The sequence below is a fragment of the Mesocricetus auratus genome, unplaced genomic scaffold (assembly GCF_017639785.1).
Source record: "Mesocricetus auratus isolate SY011 unplaced genomic scaffold, BCM_Maur_2.0 Super-Scaffold_6730, whole genome shotgun sequence".
NCBI lineage: Eukaryota > Metazoa > Chordata > Mammalia > Rodentia > Cricetidae > Mesocricetus > Mesocricetus auratus.
The window spans coordinates 49,467,040-49,494,222 of record NW_024429184.1 but is presented as its reverse complement, the minus strand read 5'-3'; the positions used below and the strand labels follow the sequence as shown (position 1 = coordinate 49,494,222).

Below are 27,183 nucleotides of genomic sequence, written 5' to 3'. Positions count from 1 at the left end.
ACAAGGGCTGTTTCCCTTTTTCATTATTCTTTAAGAGGTATTTTCTTTTGTCATCCTCAGATTCTTTCAGGCTCATCTTCTGTTTCCGTTATTATTCTGGGTGAGTAACTAGGCTGCAAGAGTGTCACTACAGGGGCGATAGGCTCCCGAAGTCTGTTCGTGCACTAGGAATAATTACTGGATCCACTGCTAGAGGCCCTATAGACTTTCCAGGCCTCATAGCTGACACCCACATTCAGGGGGCGTCTCGTTCTGTCCTATACTGGTTCCCCAGCTGTCAGGCCAGTTGTGGCGATGCTAGCCGGCAGGATTTGCTGAAGGAGCTGGAGGCAGGAGGATGATGAGTTTGAGGCCAGCCTGAACTCAACATTTGTAATGATAAAGAAAACATCTTAAAAAGGAAATACTTTTCAGTCATTTAGATCTCCCGATTCCTATAAGTTGATCAACTTTGTGCTGTCTGTATTGGTAAGGAAATACAATATTTAATTATTTGATCCTCACAACTACATTGCTCACTACACTGGCTTGGTTTTGTGACATCCATTTTGGTGATTCAATTTAGTTGTGTGCTGCAGAAGTTTTATTCTGGCTCCTGGGAACTAAATGTAATATGTCCAGGAATTTTCTCAGCCAGTTACTAAACACAGCCATTATTCAAAATTAGTCCACATAAACCTGAAATTCAGTGACTTACACTGAAAATAAAAGCAAAAGAAATGATTCAAGCTTATGAATTCCAATTATTTTATAGCTAATTCTATACCTCTGCCTATTTTATGCTTGTTATGGCAAACGTGTTTGGAGCCAATATGTGACATGTGTCATTATGCATTTCTTTCCATTGTTCCCTAGTTTGGGATGGTGGTATATTTACACTACAAACAGAAGGGTCCAGGACTGCATACTAGAACCTTTGTTGCTTTTATGACTGTTGCTCCTTCCGATACAGCAGTCACTAGGTATCTTCATAGTCCAAAGAGAGATGTGTTATAAACATGAAACACATCATATTTAAAAACATTTAGCATGAACAAAGCAAAGTATTGTACCAGTAACTTCTATAGCTACTGACTGAAACAAAACTATTTTATATATTTAATTATATATTTGGATTTAGTGGTTTATATTATAAGGATTAACATTCACTTATTCTGTTACTAGAACTTTGAAATTCAATATATAGCTCAGAGTATGTTTGTATTGAACATTTTTATGAACTATACAGAGATTAAAATTGAACATAGGTTTTTGCCTTTGGTCATTTATTGTCAACAACACAAAAAATGAGGAAATTCAATATTAAAATTATTAATAGATTAAGTAGTCACTAACAATCTTTAACAAAAATGTGGATTTTCCAGATATATATTAGCTGCCTAATTTCTTACTAATGTAATTGAAAATCTGAGTCATTCTTCAGTTTGTGACAATAATTATTTTCAATTGCAAATGTGAATCAGTTATGTAAGATATTGTCAAAATTAGTGAAAATATTCACTGAGAATCAAATCACTCCTTGGGATTTACTATAAATGTACAGTTGTTTATGGATTATGCATTAAATATCCTTTACATCAATAACTCATAGTAAATGTTTGTACATATGCATTTTCCTGAAAGCATGTTATTAAATATAAACCGGCACAAAACTGGACATGCTCCATCCATTGTGTTGGCTAGCTGTCTTTGTTTAAAAATTCTGATTCTTCAAAAATTGATCTCCTAAAATCAATATATATTTGTAGCATGAGCAAATTAACTGGCTAACAGCTAAAAAATATCATACAAATAAAAATTAGATAAGCAAGATTGCTCAGTGAGGAAAAGCATTTGCTGTGCAAGCCTGAAAATCTGAGTTGACTTCTTAGAACCCAGGTGAAGGTGGAGAGTTGTCCTTTACCTTTACCTGGTTGCTGTGGCATATGCATGTCCCCCCACCTCTCTCTCTTTCTCTCTATCTCACCCACACACATACATGCATACAGGCATACACACACAAAAGTAAAAAAGAAATGAGGCACTCAAAAGTTAAGAAAATACATGATAGTGTTCATCTGTCGAAGTGAAGAGAAAAGTCTAGCATCATAAGGGACAGTATACACAATACACAGAGGGCCCTGGCTCAATTCCCAAGAAAAGGGAAAAGAGAAAAAATCTGCCTTAAAAAAGTCTCAACAAAATTTTAAAGAGAACTCAGCTGTGTCAGTGCAGGCTGTTAAAAAATCAAATTTAATTAAGCAGCTTGTTTTAAACTATAAATTCAGTGAAAGTTTTATCAACATATTAATGCTACAAAAATGTAAATGTTGTATTTGATGTGATTTAGTACTTGTTCATTATTTTTCATTTGTTTCTTAACATGAGGCTGCAATTGCTGTTTATTTTTAGCCTAGAAACAACCTGTTCTCAATTCTTACTTATAATATGTTTCACTATAAGCAAATATATATAACCCATTAATAGCTTATATGTGAGAAGCTGTATCTGCTCCAAGTGCATTGTTAATTAAATGGCAAAGCAAACAGTGAAAAGCTGCCACTTGTGTAGGTGTTGTGATCTGTGGCTTACTCATGGTGGCCAGGGAAGGCTTCTCTAAGTAAGAGTTACTGTGAGAGGTGGAGTAGGTTACACTGCTTTCTGTGAACAGGCTCTGCAGTGGGAAATACCAAGACATACTCCAGGCATTGAAAGATTCTTCTGAGGACAGAACAACACAAGATAAGAACACTGCTTCAGAACACCATAGTTCACATGATAGATCCACATTACAGTTATGCAGTCTGCCCCTTTCTGTCTTTCATTAAAAAAACAAAAACTAAAACAAATACGTTTCTAGGGGATAATAATAAAATAAGATAAAACAAAAACTAACACATTGAAATTGGACAAGACAAATGAATAGAAGGAAAAGAGCCCAAGAGAGGACACAAAAGACAGAAGACACACTAGTTCTCACTCTCAGGAATCCCATACAAAGACAAACTGGAAGTCATATGCAAAGGAACCTGGCGCAGACCTGCATAGGTCCTGTGCAAGCTGCTTCTGTCTCTGTGAGTTTACATTCACTTTGCTCATGTGGAGTTAGAGGTCTTGATTTCTTGGTGGCCTCTGTCTCCTCTGGCTCTTACACTGTTTCTTCTTCCTTTTCTACAGGGTCTCCTCAACTCTGAGGAGTGGGATTTGATGGAGGCATCTCATTTAAGGCCGAAGGTTTGGTTCTAAGGTGTGTGTGTGTGTGTGTGTGTGTGTGTGTGTGTGTGTGTGTGTGTGTGTGTGTGATGTGTGGCTATGAGACTTTGTATTCGATCCTATGTGCTACACCAAGAAGCTTCTCTGATGGCTGAGCAACGCACTGATCTAGAAGTACAGAAGACTGTCCTGTCATTTTAGAACTACATTTTCTCCCTCCCTCCCTCCATCCCTCCCTCCTTCTCTCCCTCCCTCCCTTCTTTCATTCATTCTTTCTTTCTTTTTATAGAACAGGAATATTTGGTTTTCACTATGTCCCTGGGCTAACAAAACTCAGATTCTTGGTCATCCCATCCAAGCAGTATCAGGTATGGTTTCCATCTCTTGAAGAGGGCCTCAGGTCAGATATGGGCTTGTTACTACCACACACAGACTTTGTGCCGCCATTAGAATCACATATCTTCCAGGCAAAACACCACTGTAGATCAAAGGGTTTGTGGCTGGGTTTGTATTTAACAAGTCTCTTTTGGTAGCATGGAGAGTACATTTCTGTACCAAAGACACTGTAACATAGGATTGAAGGATCTATGTAGGCATCTGTTCAAGCTCTCCAGGATCAGTGAGTTGTGCAGGTGTTGTTTTCAGCAAGGGGGCCTTGCTGTGAGTTTGCAGAGAGCAACCTATAGTCCTGGCAACAGGTGATGGGTGATTCCCATGGAACCCCTTTGGAGAACAACTCAGCTATATGTAAACCTATCCTGGTACTGGAAGTTTCATTTGGTGACAAGTGATGGCTAACTGGGGCTCTGTCTTCCCCATTATTTCACAATTTTAGTTAGATAACCTTCAAATGTGCATATAGTTTAGAAAGTATCTACTCTTAGGTTTCCATACTTCCTCTCAAATGGCCCTTAATTTTAGCTGCCTTTCCCTGTTTTCCTTCCCTCCTCCCCCTCATCCCTTTCCCTATCCATTTGATCTTCCCATTGCAGCCCCCCCCCATCCATAACTATCTATTCTCTTTCCCTTTCCCAATGAGATCTATCTGTCCCCGGTAGTTCCTCACTCTATGCCTAACCTTTACAGCTCTATGGATCACAGCTTGATTATTATCAATTAAACAGTTGATATTCACATATAATCAAATGCATTTGTCTTTTGGAATCTGAGATACCTTACTCAGGATGATTATTTTTCTACCTCCATTCATTTACCTGCAAATTTCATTTTTTTAAATGACTAAGTAGCAGTACTCACATTGTTTAAGGGTATTACAATTTTGTTGTTGTTGAGGAACATCTGTGGTATTCCCAATTTCTGACTATTAAGAATAGAACATGAAGCCGGGCGGTGGTGGTGCACACCTTTAATCCCAGCACTCGGGAGTCAGAGGCAGGCAGATCTCTGTGAGTTTGATGCTGGGCTGGACCGACAGCTTCCAAAACAATACAGAGAAACCCTGTGTCATAAAACCAAAAACAAACAAACAAAACAAAAGAATAGAACATGAAAGAACAGGGTTGAACAAGTGTCCTTATGGCAAGACAAAGGGTCCTTTGGGTATATGCCCAAAAGTGGTATAGCTGGATCTTGAGGTAGACTGATTCCCATCTACCATACTGTTTTCCACCCCCACCAACAATGGATGAGTGTTCTCTTTACTTCAAATCCTTGCCAGCATGAGCAGTCACTTGTTTTATTGATCTTAAATGTTCTGATTGATGTCAATGAATTCTCAAAGTAGTTATGATTTGTATTTCCCTGATGTCTAAGGATGTTGGACTTTTCTTTAGGTATTCCTCAGCCATTTGATTTTCATCTTTTGAGGATTCTCTGTTTAGATCTGTACCCCGTTTTTAGTTGGGGTAATTGTTTTCTACATATTCAGTATAAGAGTTCTTTATTTATTTTGGATATTAGTCCTCTATCAGATGTGTATTTGGTAAAAAATAATTTCTCATTTGGCAGGTTGCCACTTTGAATGACTGTGTTCTTTGACATGCAGAAGCTTCTCAGTTTCATGAAGTCCCACTTATTAATTGTTGATCTTAGTTCGTGTACGAAAGGTGTAATTGTAGATCTCATTTCCTGTGCTAATGATCTATGCAGAAAGCCATTTCCTATGCCAATGAGTCCAAGGCTATTGCCCACTTCCTTTCTGTCATGTTCAGTGTATCTTGCCTTAGTTTTGTGCAGGATGTTAAATATGGATTCTTTGACAGGCAGCCATCCAGCTTCACTAGCACCATTTGTTGAAGATGCTATCTGCTTTCCAGGGTATATTTATAGCATATTTATAAAAAAATTAGCTGCTCATAGGTATGTGAAATTATGTATGTGACCTCAATTCAATTCCATTTAGTGATAAGTCAGTTTTTGTACCAATACCATGATGCTTTTTATGACTACAGTTCTGTAATACAACTTAAAATTGGGGTGATGATACCTCTTGAAGATTTGTTTTTTATTATTCAGGATTATTTTCTATCCTGGATTTATTGTGTTTCCAAATGAAAGTGAGGGAATTTTTATGTGGATGCAACTGAATCTGCTGATTGTTTTGGTAGAATGCCCATTTTACTATATTAATCCTACCAATGCATGAGTATATGAGATCTTCCCATATTCTGATATATTCTTCAGTTTCTTAAGGTTTTTAATAATACAATTCTTTCACTAGTGATGGGGAAGGTTCTTCTGTATATATATTTCTCTAATTGGTTAATGAATAAAACACTGGCTGATTGGCCAGACAGGAAGTGATGTAGCTGGGTAGGATCTTGCAACTAGTTAACCATAGAGTTCTGTACAGACAGACAGGAAGTGACATAGCTCTGCAGAGTCAGGATATAAGCAGGGACAAACAGGAGATAGCTCTTTTCTCTGTGGAGATGTTTAGCAGTCACCATGTGAGCCACCAAAGAATTGAGAGGTACAGACTCTTCTCTGGCAAGATAAGACCATTAGATTAATAGAAATCGGTTAATAATTAAGGCAGAGCTAGCCAATAAGAAATCCTAGTCACTGATCAACAGTTTTATCATTAATATAGCATCTGTGTGCTTCTTTGGGCCGAGAAGGGTGGTGGGACCAGCCAGGCCAAGGAAAGTCATGCAACACCCTAGCATGGTTAGAATTGCCCCAAGAAACTACATTATTAGAGGATATTGTAAAAGACATTGTTTCCATGATTTCTTTCTCAGTCTGTCATTCATATATAGCAGTGCTACTGAATTTTGTGAGTTAACTTTGTTGAAATTGTATATTAGATGTGGGTGTTTCCTGGTGTAATTGTTTAGTGTCACTTATGTATAATATCATCATTTGCAAATATAGGTATGCAGACTTTTTCCTTTCCAATTTATATCCTCTTGAATTACTTAAATTTTATTATTGCTGTAGCCAAGTCTTGAAGTACTATGTTGAATAGACATGGAGAGAGTAAATAACCTTGTCTTGTTCATGACTTTAGTGGAAATGACTTGGGTTTCTCTCCATTTCAGTTGATGTTAGCTATTACCTTGCTATAAATTTCTTCCTTTATTATACTAGTATGTCCCTTGTATCCTCAATCTCTCCAGGACTTTTATCATGAAGGAGTATAGAATTTTGTCAAAGGCCTTTGCAGAGTCAGGTTAAGGACAGTTATTTTAAAACTAATGGTACACAAAACAAGAAATATAGCCTTCGCTGTAAGGGAAAATAGAGAATAAGACCTTGGTTTTGCCTACTTTACACTGAAACAGTAAGAGATGATTCATTCACTGAAACACAAAATATTAATAGTAATTCTGTTCACAAGGTATATTGTCAAAACCTCCCTTTGTTCTGTTCTCAGGACTTGTGGTAGTTTGAATGTATTTGACCCTCAGAAATTCATAAGGAGTGGCACTATTAGGAGGTGTGGCCTTGTTGGGGAAGTGTAGCTTTGTTGGAAGAGTTTGGATGACACATGCCTTTAATCCAGACCTTGACGCTGGAGGACATACCTTTAATCTGAGCCATGCATTCTGTTGAAAGTATGTCACCATGGGGGTGGGGTTTTGAGGTCTTTTTCTCAAGCTTCACTCAGTGTGACAGTCAATCAGTTGATTTCCTGTTGTGTGCAAGATGTAGTAGTCTCATCTATAGCACCACCTCTGCCTGCATGGCACCATGCTCCCTGCTATGACAATAATTGACTTAACACCTTGAAACTATAAGCAAGCCCTTTCAATTAAATGTTTCCTTTTAATAGTTTTCATGGTCATGGTGTCTCTTCACAGCAATAAAAACCCTAACTAAGATAGGTTCCTTTATAGATAGCTGCAGACAGGTCAACTAGTCAGAGAGAAAAGTGGCATTGTTAGTGACATTCCTGCATTGCTAAGTTTCATCAGAAAGGTGAGCAAAGTAAGAGTCTCTGTTTTCAGAAGGTGGATTCCAAAGTCATTATTAAAGGTTTCCTATATATTTGGAGACATCCCAAGACATTTAGCAGTGTAATCATGGCCAAGAAGAATTGCCATGTTGCTCAAATACTCAGCCATGACCTATTTAAGACATTGTTTTATTAAAAAATCAATTAACACCATTTTATGTAAGAAAATGAGTAACAAAATACTGAAATACAGAGTTATTTACAGCTTCCAGATGTGGCTTGTTTTTTTTTTAAATAAACCAGTTGTTTGTAAATATTTATAATTGTTTTTGGAAACTGCAAATATATACAAGTTGTAAAATACTTCATGCAGATTTCAGCATTTTATACATGGTCTCTCTTCTCATATGTGCTAGAATCCAGTGTGTGCCTGCTTTTTCATGTTATGCATGAGTAGGTATGAGTGTGTTGTTCTCTCTGAATTACTAACCTCAGAATAACCAGCTTCTCATATAAGTTTTTGCTCTGTTGGTTTACACTTGACACCAGAGATCAGGGTCAATCAACTATGTATTTAATGAAGAAAATAAGCACACTGAAATGTCTTCTTCATTTTCTACTCTTCATTCATAATAGGATCTAGATTGCTCTCCAAAATCTAGATGAAGGATAACATTTAAGACACGGTGACACAGATCTCTGAGTGGGACAGCTCTGAGTCACAAGTTTAAATAAATAGCTCCTTTCTTAGAAAGTAGAATGATGATTGCCAACATAAGAACTGGCATACATGATCCATTGTTGGCTTTATCAAGCTACATAGTTAAAGTCATAATCATAGGAATATAGTTTTATTTTCGATGCTGTTTATTACATATTGGGGACAGTTACACATTGAGGAATGTTGCCTACCCTTCTGCTGTTTCCACCTTTAGTTTTGCAAATTGATGGTGGTGGGGAAATCATGAAAGGGACATTACAATCTACTGAGTCCTGCATACACTTTCCTTCCTCCCAAGAGATATGCTATTGCTCCCATTAGAAGCCTAGGTCTGAAGGCATCAAGGGAGTGGTGATCAGCAATGGATTGAATAACTTAAAACTTCTCTTTTTTCCTTTTTGCTTTTATGTTTTCAAACTTACCTACAAGAAAGGATTTCATAATTTGACTTTTGAAATGATTCTAAAACCCAAAACTTCAGAGACTAATTTTGAGTTATTCAACCCCCATTATCACTTATAGATATTCTTAGAAAACTCAGAAAAATGATTTTAATTTTTTTCCATAAATAATTCAATTTAATGATGCTGGTTTTCATTCTATGCTTTATGATTAATCTGGTCTTATCCTTTCTTGTTCCAAATTATACTTATAGTTGTTTTCATTATGGGATGGCGATGGACACAGCATGAAAGGCAGGGCTCCAGATACAGCAAGTAACCTTATGATTGTTGAAAAAATCCCATTACTCATGTTCCTTCATGGGAAAAGTACCTTTTAAATAAATAGCTTTTGCAAGGAAAATGAAGACACCAAAGACATTATATGTGCCAAAAATAAGTAGTTGGGGTAAAATAACTTTTCTTACCCTTTTACTAGAAAAATTTATACTTTTATGAGATCTTTTAGGTTCTAATGCTGGATGGAACCTCCAACAACTTAAGTATTTTGAATTCAGGTATTTCTCTCATTTACTTTTACTGATACTTCTCACTTATTAATCAAAACTCACAAAATGTGAAAGAATTAGAATTAATTACTATGTAGTAACCAATGCTACTGATATAATTGGGGTTTACTATTGAATAAGTTAATTTAGATAGTTTAACACTAATCTCCAATTGAACAACTTCTTAGTCAAAATTATCACTTCAGGGCTAACAAGGTGGAGACTGAAGTCAGATTACCTGCATTTGGGAATGGCAGGCTCTGTGACATTAGTCAAGCTATTAAATCTCTTTAAGCCCTGGTTTCATCCATCATTAAATGGGATTGATGATAATATGTACTACCTAGATCTCTTGGAGGAACAAAGAAGCTAATACATTAATGTACATAGAAAGAGTCTGCCACATAATAAGTAGCCTGTAAATGTCAATTACGGAAGTCATGTGTCACTTAACCATGATTCAGTTAACAAGGGCCAGCATGTACGACACTGGACAATAATCCCATTTGAATATATCCAGTTAAATTAAACATAGTCAGTTTAATTTTTGTAAGTCCCATCTATATTATTCAATCAAGATTTCCTAACAGTGCAGCTTTCAAAACATATCATTATTAAGCAACACATGCATATTTGGGAAGTAATAAAACTGAATAAAAAGGTTTTCTGGTATACAATGAAACTTTAAGATATATATAGACGTTCAGTTTCACAAAGAAGGAAAAAAATCATACTCCAGGAAGTTTGTATGTAGTGTCAAATAATAAAAACATGATTTAGCATATTGACATATGACAGCAATATCTGATAATGTCAACCCCAAATTTATTTACTTATTTATTTATGTGTACTTACTTTAGTGTATCTTTACTGTTATTAAAAAACTATAAAGGAAATAACAGAACCATTGAGACACAAAATAACACTGATGAGAAGTCTAAGTCTACTGGAAGGAAGAGCTGAATGGAGATAGAGTTTAAGACTCAATTAACTTGAATTAGGGTGAAAATTTCTCTGTAGCCTGGAAATTAACATCCACAAAGCCATGTGAGAGAGATTATAATGAATTTAATCCGGGTCTTCATCATGTTTATGAAGCTAGGGACTGTCCCAGACTCTTGCTACCAAACAAGAAATGTTATATAATTAGTGACAATGCTAATGACAGTCATGTAATAAACCTTTATTAAATGAATAGAGAAGAGCTAGCAGTATGTTTGGAGTGAAAACGTTTTAAGACAACCAGAAAGACTCATATGCAGGAAAGTACCTGGAAGGTTAGAGGTGAGTTGAGCAAAATACTAGTGTTTTCGAGTATAGGGCAATGCACAAACTATCTACCTACTTACAATACATCTGCTTGGTATATCCAATAAGTTCTTAGATCTGGTTTCCCTGAAAAGATTTTAACCTACCCATGTGCTCCTAGATTCAATTCATTTCAATAAACTTACAGGGTGGTTCCTTACTATTCCTTGGAATAAGTCATTGATCAATCTGTGCTGGGCGGTGATACCTCACAGATGGTGCAGCTTCTAGGTAAGCACAGGGTATGCAGCCATCCCTTTTCTTCAAAATGGAGTCAAAGACTGATTGTACATGGAGTCTCTTAAGGAAAAATCAAGTTTTTGCAATAATGAGTTACTTAGAGTAGGACCTATCCTAAGACCAACATTAATAAAGCCTGGATTGATTTTCTATATAAAAATAATATAAATCTGAAACAATTTAACTTTATTCTCTAAATTTTGCTCTTATCTTTATCCATTGTTATACAAAGTCATTTCTTCTTAAAATTGTACTTTCTTTTTGGATGTGATAATCTTCTGTGAAATTCTTATAAGTAGTACAGACTGCTCTTTTTAATATATTGCACATCCAAGAATTTATTTACAGGGACCCTTAGTAATTTCTCCAGAAATAGAAATATATTTATCTCCGATTATTGAGGGTTTCCAAAGTGGCCTTAGGCTACACTGGGAGCATTCAGGGTAGTATGACCATCGATCAAGTGGCTTTAGAAAGTCACTATTCTTCAAGTAATTTTATTTACACCTACTTTTTTTTCTCAATATATGATTTTATTTAAATTAGAAACATGAATGTTTCACATGTCAGTCCCAGCTCCCTCTCCTACCCCTCCTCCCTTGTCCCTCAACCAGTCCCCCAGGCCCCCACCAAATCCCCACATCATTCCCCAGGGAGGGTGAGACCCTCCTTGGGGGTATCTCTAAAGTCTGTAATTTCATCCTGGGCAGAACCTAGGCCCTTCCCCATGTGTCCAGGCTGAGAGAGCATTTTAAATGAAAGATTTTGAACTTTCTCCCTTTCATTTCTCTTCCCATTCTTTTCTCTGTCCCTGTGTCCATCCTTTCTTGCTTTCAACTTGTTTTTTCTGTCTACCTTAGTATTTTGAATTTTCATTGTGACAAGGCTTAATGCAAATTTATCTTAATCTCTTCACCAACTAACATCCTTAAATGCTAGGGAATTGTTTGGCTTATTTTATTATTCCTTTTCATATGTGTGTTTCTTTCTTATTTTTCTGTTTTAAAATTTGTTTTTGTTTTGTTTTTCATACTTTAATTTTGAGAATTTTATAGGTAAGTACATTGTAGACACACATTTACTCACATAATTTAATGGGTATTACTCCACACAGGTGGTAGGCAGACCATGCTCTTCTCAGCAACCAAAAAGTACCAGTTGTGGGGTACTTGCCTTTGAGTTGTTGGTTCAAAGGGTGTTCAAGAGTTACCCAACCTCAACAACACAGACTATTGTCTTTCTAACTTTTTCAGATGATGAGCTTAATGAAATAATTCTATTTTTTGATTACTTTTAGTTTTCTATCATTGTTATTTGCTTTATTTTCTGGGAATTTCTTTATCATTGCTGCCTAACCCATTTGTCTCATCAAAGACACACCTCATAAAGGACAAAAACTAAAAAGGGGATGATGTGAGCACCCATTTTAAAAGGTGAAAGTGACACGTTAAAGCCAAATGAAGCTAAGGGAAGAAAAATGAAAAATTTGATGAACCTCTTACAGCAGACAACATCAAGTCAAAAGTTAGCTTTTCAAAAGATGGGAGAAATGTCATAAAATTGCCAAGTACTTTGGGGTACTTGACAAGGTAAAGGGAGGAAGCACAAATAGAAAATATCAGGAGCAAAAATGTCATCATTACAGATCCTACAAGCATGAAAGAGAACATAAAAATGTCACAAACAAGCCTGAGCCAAACCAAGTTTACATTAAATGATCAATTTCTTTTCTTTTTTTTTTTTTTTTTTTTTGCTATTTTTTTTATTAATATTTTTTTTATTTTCCATTTTAAATTTAGATAAGAAACAAGGTTGCTTCACAAGTCAGTACGAGGTCCCTCTCCCTTTCCCTCCCCTCCTCCCGTGCCCTCCCCCCATCCCCCCCCCCCCGTTATCCCCTCATTCCCCCAGGGAGGGTGAGGCCCTCCATGGGGGTGTCCATAGTCTGTCATTTCATATAGGGCAGGGCCTAGACCCTTCCCCAAGAGTTCAGGGTGAGAGTGCACCTCACATTGTTCTATGGGAGTCCAGAGACCGTGTGTATACTTGGGATGGGTACTGATCTGCTGTCCAAGGCTCAATAGATTACCTAGGCCTCCTCACTGACACCCAGATTCAGGGGGTCTTGATCAGTCCCATGCTGGATTCCCAGGCTGATGCCTGGGATTCAAGAGTTAACCTTTGTCTGGTCAGCTGTTTCTGGGGGTTCAACCAGCCCAGTCTTAATCCCTTTGATCATCAGTCCTCCCTCTCTGATACTGGCTTTCTTGAGTTCAGCTCAGTACTTAACCAGCCAGTAAATGAAGTTTCTGTTTCCCAGACTCTCTGGCAATAGGATTGTAGGCTGGCACTCCCCAGATCTATGTCTAAAATCCATATATGAGAGAGTACATGCCATGTTTCTCTTTTTGTGACTGGGTTACCTCACTCAGGATGGTTTCTTCTAGTGTCATCCATTTGCCTGCGAATCTCATGATTCCATTATTTTTTTCTGCTGAATAGTACTCCATTGTGTAGATGTACCACATTTTCTCTATCCATTCTTCGGGTGAGGGACATCTATGTTGCTTCCAAGTTCTGGCTATTACAAATGAAAGCAGAACCTCCCAACACCAGTAGGATGAAGTAGAAAATCTGAAGCAAATGTACAGTTATTATAAATGAACTCAGTCAGGCATGGGGAAATTTCCTGTAATTCCAGCTCGTGGTAGGCATAGGTAGAAAGACTATTTGAGCTAAAGAAAACGAGGCAAACATGAGCAACATAGCAATAACTCATCTCAGAAACTAATAAAAGGAAAACAGACAAAAAGAAAATGAAAAGACAGGGTTGGAAACTTAAATTACTGGTAGAGACATGCCATAGGGCATAACTAGCTTTCCAGAGGCCCCTTGGCTCTATTGTCAGGCACAATAAATCAATAATTTAAAAATTTCCACAAACTCATGGTACACATATATTTTCTTGGGCTGACACTTAGACAATTTTTGAAAACTGTATTTAGGGAATATAATTTAAGAATCTGAAGAAATGGCTCAAGAATTTGGAGAACTCCCTTCTCTCCCAGAAGACTTGGATTTGGTTCCCAGCAACCACTTTTGGTAGCTCAAACCACCTGCAACTCCAGCTCCAGGAGGCCCATCACCCTCTTCTGTCTACTGTATGTAGCTGTACATATATGACCTTCACTCACACAAGTATTCACACAAATAAAAAATAATAATACATTAATTTTAAAAGTAAAACTAATTTAAGATTTCATGAGGATTATGATTAGTTAGAAAATAGAGCACAATAAAATATAATCATCGAAAGCTGAGTAATTGTAAATATACCAAAATACACAAAAATAAAACATTGTTTCAGTTACTTATGTACCTAAAAATCTTCCCATGGGTTTGTGTCTCTACAAATACTGTCTTCTCTCTCATATAGGAAAACAAAACAATTTTGCAATATTTTTTATTGTCAGGACACAAAAATATAAGTCTTCTAGTCAATCAAATGTCGTTCTTTAGCAGTAGGTTTGAAATTTTTTCTTTCATATTAGTAATATGTTATTATTAGGTTGCATGAAGTTTTAAGATTGCAGTTCTGAGAAAATACTCAAGTTTTCTTACTGTATGCACTAGAGTATTTGTGGGCACTATCAAGTGCACTCCTGCTGGGGGAGTGCAATTATTAATAAAAAGATAAAAAGATATTACAAGGTACACATCTAATGATGGCAGAGTTCTCAGTAACCAGACTCAGGTAGAAAGGCTTTTCTTGTCCTGGCCCTTTGCTGTTAACTCCTTCTGTACTATGGTTGTCATAAAGAGCTCTCATCCACCATGTCCTTCTACAATGATCATCAGCTCACCACAGAGCCAGAACCAGCGGAACCACTCTGGAATTGGAGACTCACACTATTCATTCCTCTCTTTAGCTACCATGTCAGACATTTTGTCACAGGAGCAGACATCTGTCCCAGGTAGTTACTCCTGCACCCATTTCTTCATCCGGTAACTGAGACAGGAAATTTGAAGCAGACAAAGTGACCTTGAAATTTGTATATTTTGAGGCATCACTGGTGTTATCACAACTAAATAAAATAGACCCACCATGTACCTCTTATTGACCATTATTGCATTCTTTATAAAATGATATCTGAAAAGTTGTATATTGACAACATTTTGGTACAAGTATAACATCAGAAGGAGGGTTTTAGCTTGAGGAAACAATAATAGAACCTAGGGAAATCTGTCACCCATGAAACTACACCAATTTGAGGGAGCATAACTTCTGCTTCCCAAATACAGCTCCTCTTTCACTTCACCATTCCTCTATCACCACAGGATTCAACTTACACTTTTCCTGTTATGTTTTATTCCTGGAAGATGGACTCCCTTTCTGTAGATGCAGCCATAATCTGCTTCACTAAGGGTACAGAGTCTTGAGGGCCAAAGACATTCTTCTACTATATGATGATTTAATAAGGTCATTTCTAAGAACCTAATACTTGTCAACACAGCCTGAAAAGATCTGCAGATACTCTGCTTTAACAACCCCTCAGGCATTCAGTCAGAGCCTGTGTGGGCAATCCTTCAAAAGCACAGTTTTGAGTATTAGTAAATATAGAGCATATGTATGCTTTAAACAATGAATATTAGTTTTGTTGCAGGCAGGAAATTTGTTGGTAAGTATTACTTTGTCTTAGGGTTTTATTTTAATGAAGAGATGCTTTGACCACTGCATCTCTCATGAAGAAAACATTTAGTTGGGATGTCTCACTTATAGTTTCAGAGGTTCCGTCCATGTCCATTTCCAGTTCAGTGTTCATCATCATGATGAAGAGGATGGAGGCATGCAGGCAGGTATGGTACTGACTACATCTTTACGAGAAGGCAGCAGGAAGCTAACTGACTTTCACACTGAGGGAAGCTTGAGAAAAAGACTTCTAAGTCTACCCCCACAGTGATACACTTCTTCCAACAAGACCACACCTCCTAACAGTACCACTCCCTTTGGGGTCATTTTCTTCAAATCGCCATATACAATTTTTTTTGAGATTGGGTCTTATGTACTGCAGGCTATCCTTGAACTTGCTATGTGTCTCAGGATAACCTTGAACCAAGAATCTGATCCTCTTGCCTCTACCTCCATATATATATAATTAAAAACTTATGAACAGCCTTGGTCAGACTTTTCCAGGCAATTTTGAAAACTTTTTAGTGAGAAAATAATGCCATAATTCGTCTATTCTGCTGCTACTGAGAACTTAGATCATTTCCATTACTGATTATGAAAAAATACTTTCATGAAACTTCTCCAACATGTTCATCATTGTGTTGTGCACACCTAACTGCGAATTCCTAGAAGTGGGACTAGCAGGTCACAGAATCTTCATAGGCTCTACTTAAGTAATGACTGGCAAAGACCTCCCCATCTTTGAACAGTGGCCAATGCTTCCCAGCTTGGAAAGTACTTTATTTCCAGCTTTTGGGGAGTTCAGAGGCTCACTCAGCCTGTCAGCTGTGAGGTGAAGGACTGTGTGGGAAGCTATCTGTTAACTGTTGTGCAACTTGTCTTTATATTTTAGCCGCATCCTCCTCATCCAGCTTTCAAAAGAACCTAGTGCAGTCAACTTCACAATTGTTAGTCTTTGGCATAAATCAGAAAGGCTTCCTTCTGTCCTGTTCATATGGGATTCACTTTCTTCTCGAGTTCACTGTCTTCCCCATGTGTTCATTGTTCTAGTTGATGCTCAAGCCACCTCCAATTTCTTTGTTTCTGTGGTTCACATTTTTGTTGTTGTTGTTGTTTTAATGGGAATTTGGAAAGAATAAAATGAAAGACAATACACATTCAATTACTGTCCCTGGGGAAGTAAGATTTCCTTAAATGCCTAGTGTTGCCCCCACAGTAATGGAAACTATTTTATAATAATTAACATAGCTCATGGTTTAATAAAACATTTCTAGTACAATTCTTGTAGTTTGGAATAAATTCTTTTGTTGTTGTTCTTTTAGAGGTATTTGTGCATTTTTTTGTCTTGCTCATCATGCTGTCACAAGGAAACACACCATCTGCAGCATGAAGCCTAGTATCACATAACCGTATGTTGACGGAATCAAGATATTTATGAGCTGTGACTTCCACAGGGAAGGGTTACATCGTAAGATGTTCTGGAGTTATTTAGATGTGTTGCTTCTGTTTAATGTCACTTGTTTGAAAAATGTGTAGCTTAGATCTCAATCCAAACTGTTTTGTTGGATATATTTCGGGGAATAGATAGCAGTGATGTGATTAATAATGTGTTTCAAAGGATGGATACTGCATGAAGTCTGGTGAGATGGAACTCTGAAAATTGTGCCAGTTTTTTATATTACTTGAAAAATTGTAATGCTATGGAAAAAACCCTGCTACTCCTACAATTCTTATGGCAATTTAAATGTGATACATATCACAATAGAAGAAGTAGACCATATGTGTTCCTGGAGGTGGCCATGCCGGTACCATTTCTGATGGGAACTGGACTTAAGGAGAGGGCATGACAAATTATATACTCTCCATGGAGCTTCTTTGATACCAAGATCCTTTTCTTTTCCTTCTATTTCAGTACCAGATAGAAACCTCTCCACTTGTTGGAATGGCAAATGTCAAATGCTGTCTGGTGGCAAAGAACTAAGGAGGGCAGCAGGTCATGGACAAATGCATACTATATATTGTACTTGGGTTTGGAGACTCATATAGAAATGATTCCTATATGGTGGGCAAGCAAGACTGAACCTCTTGTGGATTTAAAACTTTCAGCATGATGACACTGTCTTGGGATCCATGGTTAAACATGTGAGTGCAGACTAAATAGATCAAGTAGGTGTATTTTTGCGCAGGCAGAATCAGCTGTGACATCAAGAACAGAGTAATTTTTATGAATGTTGTGGCCTTTGGAACATGGAGATGTTCAAAAGAATCCTACAGAATGATAAAATACCCTGAAGAATCACACCAGAATCAAGGGCATGAGCAAATCATGCCAGAAGTTCTTAAATAGTGTCAAAGAGAAAACAAGAATATTGATGCCCTAAGAATATAACGCTAGATATTCTAGAAATGAGTACATTTGAATGCTAAATGATTAATAACAAAAAAGAAGGAAATGCCCATGTTTTCAATTGATAAAGCAGGCTAAAACTATCAATTTTTATTGATATGTGTGCTTTGGATTATCTAACAGAAGTCATTGCTAAAAACATTGCATGAACATTCCAGCACTGTAATTAGGTTTAGAGAAAGTAAAGTATACAAGCATCTAGTGGTGTTTGATACATGGAAAGTAATAAAATCTATGCTCTTCTAATTTCTTTCAGGTTGCTGCACAAGTATTGTAATAGTAGGTTAGAGAAAAAATTGTGGGAATAACTTTTTTTTGAGAAGTGTTGCTTGTAGTTTGCCTTTTCAAATGCCTTTATCCTAGCTTGAAACCAAGCTAATAATGTGCTATGAGATCATTTATAAGTATGTACTCATTCTTGTTTCATACTGTATACTACCTCTGTTAAAATTAACTGGCCTTTAAAAAACCTTTTTCTCAATCTTGCTATATCTTTGATATCCAACATAATTAACCTATAAGCTCAGTAAAATGTACAGCTATCATGTAGCATATTCCGTCTTTCATTTGTGACCAGTCCATGCCCCTGACTCAGAACAACATATTTGTGTGCATCAGATACAGTCTATACACTAAGTATATACACTATTCACTAAAAACAGCAAGACATTGAAAGCTATGTTCCTCACAAGGAAAAAAAAAGAGAAACATGTGGACATAGATTGACAACATCTAACTGTGGCTTTGTGTACTCTTCTGAGTTAAGAGAACCCAAAAACCAATTTCCTCCCTTGTGAGACTACTCACAATATTGATTAAGAAAATAACTTCTCCATTCCCTTTCTATATTGTACTTACCATGCTGTTGAATAAGTAGAAAGGACAATGTTTGATGGAGAGATCACTATTCTTTTGGATAAATCAGAACCACTCCTGGCTAAATTACAGACACCAAGGATCAATTTCTTTTCTTTTGCATCATGTCAAGCCCAAAACAATCTGTATTGTTGGCACTCTGGATTCAAGCAGATAGTCTTCTTTCTCAACCTCAGTGTTTATTCTTCAGGATAAAGCGTAGCATCTAGCACTCTCACAATAGATCATGTAGGAGTAGCCAGAAGAAGACATGGGGCAACAGTCTGAAGCAGTTAGAGCTGTAAATACTGAAGGTCTTTTGAATTTCAGCTTTACACCAAAGAAATAGCAGGCCCATATGCATTAAATATTTATAGTAACTAATCCTGAATTTTTATCTCTGTAAGACAGACTTTTTCCAATCAGTCTTTCTAAGAAGAGAATGATTTGGGGTGTGTTCTTGTTCCATTCTTCTAGAGGACTGTGATTTTTGTTGCTGGTGTTTTGTTTTAATCAGGGAATTAGGCAATGTTCAAAGACAACTGGTGAATATTTTTAGAGTTGCTTTAACTTAAAAGTCTTTTGTGGTATGGGGAAGTGTCTCCCAAAAGTCTATGGTTAAAGGCTCAACCAATGAAATGATGGACATTTTAAAAGTGGGGCCTATGGGGATTTTCTTAAGTTACCAAAGACACACAGCCTTGAGGAATGCAGTAGAACCCAGTTCTTTCCACTTCCTCAATGCTATAACCCTGGCCTTGTAGTGAATTGATCTTGTTCTTCATGTATTCATGCCATCACATACTTCCTCACCACAGACCCAAAAGCAATGGGGACAATATCATGGACTAGACCCTCAATAGTATCTCTCTTATTGATTATCTCAGGTATTTGTTGCTGCTGCAGAAAGCTGACTAACAAAATCATTTGTTTAGCTATTAGCTCTGAATTAAAGCCTGAATCATACCTGAATGGATTAGGAGGTTTCTAAGTCTCAGGAGGCTCAGACAGTTCCAAGACTCACGATACCCAAGGTTACAAAAGCATTGAGCAAGTACTGGGAAATAGGAACTCGTCTTTGGTGGAGCTGCCCACATGGAGGACAGAGAGCTCGAGGGAGAGGTGGGAGCTATAGTGAGCTAACTCCCATGTTTGGGTGGACTTGTCAGCAACACAGCTACCTTTGAGTCACCGTTCCCTAAGTAACATCAATTTGCTCTGGTGGATTAGAGTGGATTTTGTTGTTTGTTTGTTTGATTTTGTTGTTGTTTTTGTACTATCATTGGTGCATTTCTGAAGTGAATGAGCATTTGTCTACATCTCCCCTGGAAGAGCCACATAATACTGAGATCAAAGACCCGGGTCTCATGCTGAGGGGGGCTTGAGGGACACTGCCAAATACTGCCTCTCTTCTGAGGCAGTATTGCCTGTCCTTACTCAGCACCAGGCATGGTTTCATAATTTAGATCAGGAGGAAATAACTGGTGCCAACACAAGAAAGAACATGTTAAAAATGGGATTATGACATGATGATTCAGCTGTAATGAGTTGAAGGCTAGTGGTATTGTCTATGAAGGCCATCATCATCATTTATTGAGTATGGGATTAGCTCAATAAGGTTTCAGGAATAACTCCATGAAGCCAAGTTTCAAAGCAGGGCTCCACAAGGCAAAGGGAACTGTGGTACTCCTCCTCTTCCTCCTCTCCTTGTCTTTGAAAACTTCTTATAAATATAAGAAGCACATTTCTCACAAACTCTGAATAAATAAATAAATATATCCTTCCAAACGTTGCATGCTCAACCCTAGAATGCCTGGAGCCTTTACTGCCAAGCTCCCTTTGAGAGATTCTGCTGCTTGCACTGGAAGCTGGCAGGAGACTAGGGGCATCAGTACTCCTTTGAGGAAGATTTTGGCTCTCTTCTTCACTAGGCTGATTGACTATTTTTGTTACTTGGTGTCATCCTTTCTGATTATGCTGTCCTTGGCAGCAGAAAGGATTCTGTTGTGTTTCTGCCACCACCACTGTCAGTGGTTCTCTGCTTTTCGGAACATCGTCTTCTGAGTCTTAGTATGCTGGCTTCACTCCCATCAGTGATTGCCATGTTGGGCTCCCTCAGCTGTCCAGAGTGCCTCTCTTTTCCTGCACCCACCTGAGTACCTGGCAATTAGTGAGTCAGCACAACATTCTTCCCCTAACTGCTGGCAGAGAATGGAGGAAATGCAGCCTTCAGCAGCAGGAGCAGTGATTTTTTTTTTATCTCTGCCTGGCTTCTAACCAGGTGATCTCATGTATACCAAACCTTGTTGTGGCTGAGAGGTTTCAACATTGGAAAAAACACTTCAAAGCATGCTTGGATTTGGGTTATTTGGGTATTACCTTTGCTAGATCTACTTCATGTCCTGCCCAGCATTAAATCTTGCATTGTTTGTCAGTCCAGGGTGGCGATAAGTCACCTATCTCCTGATCCTTCACAGGAACCCAGTTAATTATTAATAGATTCCTCAGATGCCTATCCCACTTCATGCTGTCAGCAGCATTTTGTCACAGTGCAAAATTTTTTACCTCACATTTTGACTTTAGTTTATTCAAAACAACTCTTGTAGTATTTGCTTTACTTTTAGAAGGTGCTCATGTGATTGGGAGATCGTCAATCATTTCCTTGGTTTGAACACTAGATGCTAGTAGGATATTTCCTTTTCTCCCCCTTTTTTTGACAAGCAAAGATGTCTTCTGGTATCATTGTTCCACAATTGAGATTTATTGGTCCAATGGATGAGGAAATTAGTAAAGGAAGACTCAGAGGAATGAAGATTAAGACATATTCCAAAGGCTCTTTGCTTCTATAAATCTCTTCTTTCATTCTAGAATTGACAGAGTTTTTCTTGATTGAAGTCAGTTTGGGCTGCTGGCAAGAATTGGGGACAATGAATACAACAACAGATGTGATCAAAGGCCATCTCTTTACCTCACTCCTCCAAGCAAATGTTAAGTATGGTAGGTTTCCCTCTTTTTCCCTTATCAACAAGTCATAAAACTCTCTCATGTTAATGTTTCTGCTGTGTTAACAGTTGCATAGTGTTCATATAAATATGCCAATGTATTTAATTTCTCTCAATGAAGTCCATTTTTTGTTATAAAGAACAGCAAATTGAAATATATGTAAATATCAAGAAAATGGATCGCAATCATGTCTGATATCATAAACCTGTAATGTCGGCTATCTGGGAGGCCTAGGCAGGAAGATCCCCAAGTTTAAAGTTATTTTAGTGAAACTATCTTCAGAACACAGAGATGAGGTACAGATCAATGACAGAGCACCCTTATAGCACACAATGAATTTAACTTCCCAAGTAAATCCACAAATCCTTGTCACAGGCCCCTCATGTTCTCAGACTCGGGGAATCATGTCCAGTTAAAGAACATGTATAGGAGGGGAACCTGGGTCTCTAATTCCATATAAATGAAAACAAAATAAAGATGTTCAACACATTGTACAGCTAGCAGTTAATAGGTTCATTCAGACTCAGTCACATCGGGATATCTAAAGTTTGTCTTTCCATGTTTACCTTTATGTGAACATGTTCCCCCCACAACCTGTTACTACCTTTGAGTCTTCTTTTCTTCTATTTTAATACATCTTGCTTGAGACAAATAAAGAATATTATTTCAATGGTAGTTCTTTCTTTCAAAGTGTTCTTTTTCTCAGGAAACCTGAAAGCCTTAAATGTTCATTTTCATGAATATGAAACAAATTGAGAGTCCAATCATAAAGAATCCACCACTTCTGCCGTCCTCAAAAAGACCCTGCTGTTTGTCCACCAACCTTTCAGTACTCATATTGAGCTCAAAGACTCAGAGGCTTTGGTGTGCCTGCAGTAACCCAACCATACAAGTTTCCTCAAATTTCAGGACCACTTTGTTACACAGGTTTAGTATCAGCTCTGGATTCTATTTAAGCGGTGATAGCTTCCCTTCATCTGCACATTGAGACATCTGCACACAGTTGAGGTAATGTGAGAAAGCATGCCTAGTTTAAACATGCCATGCTAGGAAGTCATCCAGGAAGTACTGTTTGACTCTCACACTTAGAAGTGAAGAAGAGCTTGCAAAAATAATCTCCTTAATTTTATAGGATTCAAGTTAAGGATTCCTAAGGCATGAAACCTGCTTTGAAAGTCCAAGTTCATGTTGAATCACGCCAGGAAACCCAGAGCTGTGCTTTATTTGAATTGAAAAATGAAAGTGTTTGCCTGACAATCATTATATTTAGAGTCTATAAAAATGCCTGCCCAAGGAGAGCAGAAACTAGTGCTGCATATGTTCTGCTTCTCAAGATTTTGCAACAACCAATGAAACTAACAGAATAGTTTGATGCACGTCAATTGGGAAAATACCTCTATCTGATTGGCCTGTAGGCAGGTCTGTGGGACATTTTCTTGATAAATGATTGAAGTAGGAAGACCTAGATGACTGTGGATGACACTGTTCCTGGGTCTTGAGTTGTATATGAAAACAGGCAGAAGAAGTTAATAGGCTACTTGCCTCCATAGCATCTGACCCCCAAATTCCTACCTTGAGTTCCTGCCCTGACTTCTCTCAGTGATGGACTGTGATCAGAATTTTAGTCAAATAAACCCTTTCTCCACAAGTTACTCTTGGCCACAGTGTTTCATCACAGAGATAGAAAGCAAATTAAAACCGTTATTATGTAGAAGTTAGGAACACAGCAGGTGGGTATGGGATGGTGGAAGCCTTATAACAAGGAAAGTTGGCCTATGGTTCTCAGTGTCATTCTTTGTTCTCAGCTGCTAGTCTTCAGATGAAGAGAAAGAATAGGTGTGTGTGTGTGTGTGTGTGTGTGTGTGTGTTATGGTGTATGTGTATGTCTGTATGTGTGGAAGGGTTGTGAACACATATGTGTGCATGGGGGGTATTGAGCACCCTTGCATGTTCATAGAGGCTGCACGAGAATGTTGGATACTATGCTATATCACCCTCCACTCTATTGCTATAAAGTCTCTCACTGAACCTGGAGCTAGACTGGCTGGCAGCCAGCATCCTCCTTTCTATTCCCTACATAGCAATGGTGCACACAACCACACCTATCTTAGGATTGATTAATTTCTATGTAGGAAAAATTCTTTTACCTGTTTCTTGCTTTGGTTGTCCTTAAATATACAAAATATAATCACAGTATTGCTCCACCACTGAACTATGATCGTGCTTTCTTCTGTTCCTATGGTAATTTCACTGCATCAACTTTTTGTAGTTCATCAAGCATTTCTTCAATGTCTATAGCACTGCTCTGCTGCCTGCATGAAAAGAGTCTCTACATTCTGTTTCAGCTCCTTGGCCCCACAAGTAGACTTGTGCAAAAGCTTCTATGCCTCCGCTTACTCTCACTTAATCTTTAGTATGTTGCTGGCTTAGGTCCAAACTATCTTAGTTGCACTGCATGTAAATGTCTTGATCTGCTGTTTAAGCAGAAAGACCAACTATGTGTCTAAATGGAGTTTCGAGGGTGAGAGGCCAAGACTGTCCTTCCTGCTGCCTAAAATTTGTCTTTGAAGGTTCATTCCTTTATTCTTTAAGTTAAGGAGGCTCAGTGTAGGGACAGAATGGAAAGAGCCACTGATTTTGAAATCTATTGTGTTCCAAGTATTCTTTCACATAGTCACTTGATGTTATCTTGTTTAATTAATCCATACAAGCTAAGTCTGAAATACTCATAATTACTATTTCACATAAATTATAGATAAAGTAGTTGAAGATTAGAAAGATCTTTGTGTCCTATCTGAAGCTGTCAGGCACAGCTAGTCCACCAATAGCAGGAAAATTGTGGCAGTGGCATGTGATTTTTTAGACTTTGAATTCTTGACACATTGCATTATACCATGGGAGAGCTCTCTAAGCCTTCTTCCCAGTTTGGAAAGAGTACCTCTCAGAAGGAATGGTCACTATCCCAAGAAAGAGAAAGGAATCAGGATGCAAAGCTTTCCAATCATTTATATGCTTATCTGAAGATGTCCTTACAGATGATGGTCTCACAGTTTCTGTTCCTCAGGAGTCAGCGAGAACCAGGCAGAAAGTGTATAGTTCAGGAGACAACCAAATTTGGCTCCACCTCACCATCCCAGAGAAACTACAGACAGAACAGGGCTGTAAATGGAGAGACAGCAGCTCAAGGCAGCACTTCTGCAGCTTCACCTGTCTACATCTTCCTGAGTTGCCCATGTGGGCTGTCATTCTTGGTCTACACTTCAAACTCCATCACTTAAGTCATATTGTGCTAACTTCTCACCAACTATAGGAGTGAATGGTTAGGAGTCCCGAAGATTTTTTTTTAATTTAGGTATTTTTCCTGGATGACTCAGAGACCTTTTTTGCAGAAGTACATTGATATATATATATATATGTATTGCTCATAGTTTGCATAGTACATTCACGTCTTATGCAATAGCACCACCCCCACAGTGCACATATCATGGAACCAGCAGCGACATTTGTATGGCTTTCTTACAAATGTACTACTCAGAGAGGTTTCTGTTTCCAGTCACCCTCCTTGTGCTTACTCCTCAGAGTCACAGAGAAAGTTTTCATTATCCCATAATGAATAGGACATGGCAGAGACCCAGCTTAGAGAGATAATTACAGCTTCTGATTTCAATTACTTCTTCAAAAAGCTGCCCACTGACTTAAGAGCCACCTTACCCCGGTTACCTGCAATGCATAGTTCCTCCTGGCCTTCCTGGTTGTGCTGGCGCAGGGAATAAAATCATTTGCTTTGATGCCTCAAGGTTCTCATTGGCAAATTTGAGCAGCTACACCAGGCCAACTTGGAGTCCATCTTATGACAAACCTGGAAATATGTGGGCTCAAATATCTAAACACTACATTCCGTTCAACAAACTATCCCAGTTCAATTTCTTATGCTTAAGTATAATTTTATCATATAATATAGGAAGGGAAACTAACTTGTGACTCATTAAAAATATATAGGGAAAAAAGTGAACCATCTCATGTTGAGTTGTGACCAGAACAGGATCTTATTAGGTAAAGGTAGAGTGGGCACATGACTGGAATTTTCTCGTTTTTGTAGCACTGTTAGAATCTTAAATTGAAAGAAAAGAGTGAATTGAATTATTCTGTGTCAGAGTGCTTGGCAAGTGAAGGTGCCTGAGGCCTTTAAGTTCTTAAATGTATGCCTGTTCTTGGTATTCTCTTCCTAAGTTGGAAAACTATTGGAATCAAAGTAGTGTTGTAAGTGCACAGAGAGTGTAGAGAGTGGCCTTTAGATAATCAATGACTGCTTAAAAATACCCTTTTCTGCTGAATCATTTGCCAGGGATTGCAGTAGTTGGTGATCAAAGCACTTTCTCCAGAAAGTACTTACAGATATCTCCAGCTACCATTTCTCTCTGGGCTTTGTACACTTGTACTTCCTGGACCCCTCATGGCCCTTTGGTAGACAGGTTATGGATTACACTTATTGGCTATCTCTTTTACCAACAAGGAAGTTCTTTGAGAGTTTATTTTTCCAGTGTATGCTCACTACAGGCATTATATCTCATAATAGCAATCCTTAGAATACTCATTAACAGAATTAATGGATTATTGAGTGGTGTGTGTGTGTGTGTAGAGAGAGAGAGAGAGAAAGAGAGAGAGAGGATACATTTTAATATTTTGATGAATTGACTTGTATGATCTAGGGACTAGCAAGTGAAAAACTCATGAGCAGTTAAGCCAACAAAAAGCACAAATAGAAGTCAATGTTGTAGCCTTGAGACTGTACTATACAGGACAAGCTACCAGATTATAAACTCAAGAGGTTTCTATTTTATAGTCTTAGGACAGAAAACCTTCTCCAATAAACTTCAGGCCCTCAGCCATTTGGGTAAGGCCCACCCACAGTTTTAAGGGTGATCACCTTACTTACGGTTAAGGAGCTGTAAATGTTAATCACATTCACAAAAACCCTTTACAGCACCATCTGGACTAATGTTTGACCAGACTATTGGGCAGCACAGTACAGCCAAGTAGCCACATAAAATAGGTGGGCATAGCACATAGAAATTGAATGGTGCTTCCAGAACCATTACTAGACACAAAACCAGGGTTTAGTAAGGTCATTGTGGACACGGGGAGGGAGCATTTTCACATTTCTTCACCAAGTTCTATTTGTCCATGAAGGGACCTTTATTTTTTTTTATTTTTTATTTTTTTGGTTTTTCGAGACAGGGTTTCTCTGTGGCTTTGGAGGCTGTCCAGGAACTCGCTTGGTAGTCCAGGCTGGTCTCGAACTCACAGCGATCCGCCTGCCTCTGCCTCCCAAGTGCTGGGATTAAAGGCGTGTGCCACCACCGCTTATTAAACATATTATCATCTATTATGTTGAAGGTAGGGCCTAAAATTCCGTTTTTCTTTCAGGTCCTGTTCAAACTGGCCTGGAGTACGAATA

The 27,183-nt window shown here is 38.0% G+C and overlaps 1 long non-coding RNA gene across 1 annotated transcript in view; it reads left to right on the top strand.

The window, feature by feature from the left end:
* LOC121138960 overlaps positions 1–27,183 on the top strand; it is a 112,462-nt gene that overhangs the window by 61,256 nt on the left and 24,023 nt on the right. The window contains exon 2 of the long non-coding RNA XR_005875829.1: positions 21,591–21,719. This is a non-coding gene — a long non-coding RNA (uncharacterized LOC121138960). The remainder of the gene's footprint in view (positions 1–21,590; positions 21,720–27,183) is intronic.